Here is a 2,344-nt window from a genome sequence, read left to right as displayed (position 1 = left end):
CATAATAGGTACATCACTAGGCGGAGGTGGAGGAAGAGTAGTTGTTGGCAGAGGAGGAGGTCTCATTTATGTGGTGGAAGATACTGTAGAGAACACAGCAGGAGGCCTCGGTATCTCGGTCAATGCCATTTGAGGAATAAGACCGAGCCTCTCATGTGACACCATCGTCGTCGTCAAGGTAAGCATCGGAGTGCTAGTAGTTAGCGGCACCGCTGAGCTTTGAGTAGTTGATTGACGTGACGGTGGAGTTCCAATAATTACCCCAGCCCCAGCAGACACACGGGGCTTCTTTGATGGTTCACCAGTAGCTACAGCTTTCCCCTTTCGTTTTCTTTCTAGCTGAACTTTCATGGTAGCAGCTAGAGCAACATCGACTGCATCTTGTTGTTCTTTAAGAGCTCGTTCACCAGCTCCACCATCACCATTATTATCATCATTGTCACCATCATCATCTCCACCATCATTGTTCCCACCTTCTCTTCCTTCACGCTCGGAGTCCGAATCATCATGGATCCAGCGCTCATTAGGAGGACATACGTAATACGGATTGATTATATGACCAATCATCCGTTTATCTTGTGTCTTGTCTTTTCTATAGATTAACATACGATGCACCGTTTCAGCTTTCATATGTTCCATATCAAGAACATCGTTCACCAAAGATCGATCAATCACCAAATTCGGTATCAGATCCTGAATAATTAGCTGTAAAAAGCGTGGATACATTAAGAACTTCTTTGACGGTAGAGTTTGCTGAACTTGCTCTTTCAGATGATCAAAGATGAGTTCTGAATAGTTGAAGGGCTTGTTCAGGATTAGAGCAACAAACGCCGATTGCAAACTTAGTCTACACTCATCAAAACCACCGCGACGTCCACTCACACAATGAAGTAAAACATGCAACAGATACTTGTAAGGTGGACACAACCCATTCTTGTTCAACATAGACTTACGAATATCACCCCCATAATTCAAGGGTGTGAATAAACCCCTAACCAATGTCCTGTCAAATTCACTCGGGTAATCATCATTATCGTTAAATTGAAGTACCCGACGAATGACCTCAACATCAATCGTAATAGGGATCTGATTAATTGTAGCTCGAACCCAATTATTTTCCTCAACAAATTCTGCCGTGTTCCAAAAACTGCCTCATTATACTAAGATACACTTTAGGTTTAGTAGTGACTGCATAATGTATCTTCGAACATCATAAGAAAGTCAACATAGCTCCAAACGTTCTCAAATCAGTCACATCTTGCTCAAAATAAGCACAAATGTTGTGCTTCTTATCGAACGGCAATAAGATCACTTCAGCTTGTTGATCTTGTTGTTGTGGTTGTCCTTGTGGAGGTTGTTCCTGTGGCGGTTGATTTTGTTGTTCTTGATCAGCCATGTTTTACTGTATAAATAAAACCGAATATGAGAATAGATATCACAATCTATAATTCAAAGATATGTGTAATTAATCTAGTTACGCGTATTAGACGATTTATATCATTTAATTAAATTAAATGAATATTAAAATTAATTTATTTAATTAAATAAAAAATTAATTTATTTAAAAAAAAATAAAAAATGTCATTCGTTGAGAATCACACTGATTCGTTACAATGAGATAACGAATCAGGCGATTCGCTATCAAGTAAATACCATAACGAACCAAACATAGCGAATCACTATTTAATTTTGACGAACTACACACTAGTTCGTTATATTTTAAAGCGAATCAAAATCTGATTCGTGTAACATCTTATTCGCTAAGCTAGTTCGTGTAAAATCTTAACGAATTGGACACGAAACAGTTCCAATTCGCTAAGACTAACGAATGGTCATAAATAAGACTTTTTCTTTGACTTAACAAAGTCAAGGTCAAAATTAGGATGAACACAGATAGTCAACAAGATGAACCTAGAAACAATTAGGCCATAACTATCGTCGAATCATCACGCTAATGAGCTCGTTGTACTCAGAATTACACTCGTAATCGAAGATGAATGAGATTAAGACTCAAAACCTCTAAGTACATAGATTAGACGAACTCACAGTAAACACCAATGTCACAAAACAATAATTAACCCGGCAAACAACAATCAATTCATGATTGAAGCCCACCAAGGGTATCGGAATATGATTCCGATCACAATGACATCAAAAACATACCGTTATTAACATAAATTACACACAAATGGGTTTTAAAATACCAGAAACCCTTAAACTCCTATAATTTCATAATTTAACTATCAACACATAGCCATTTTTGACGAAAATGATATCGCCATAATCAGCTATACCTTAGAAACTCAAATATGTCCTTGAATTATTCGAACAAAAAAGTCAAAAT

This window comes from Bidens hawaiensis, unplaced genomic scaffold (genome assembly GCF_021521415.1).
Source record: "Bidens hawaiensis isolate Kalapana, Puna unplaced genomic scaffold, B.hawaiensis_p1.1 tig00056630_1, whole genome shotgun sequence".
NCBI lineage: Eukaryota > Viridiplantae > Streptophyta > Magnoliopsida > Asterales > Asteraceae > Bidens > Bidens hawaiensis.
This window is presented reverse-complemented; position numbering follows the sequence as displayed.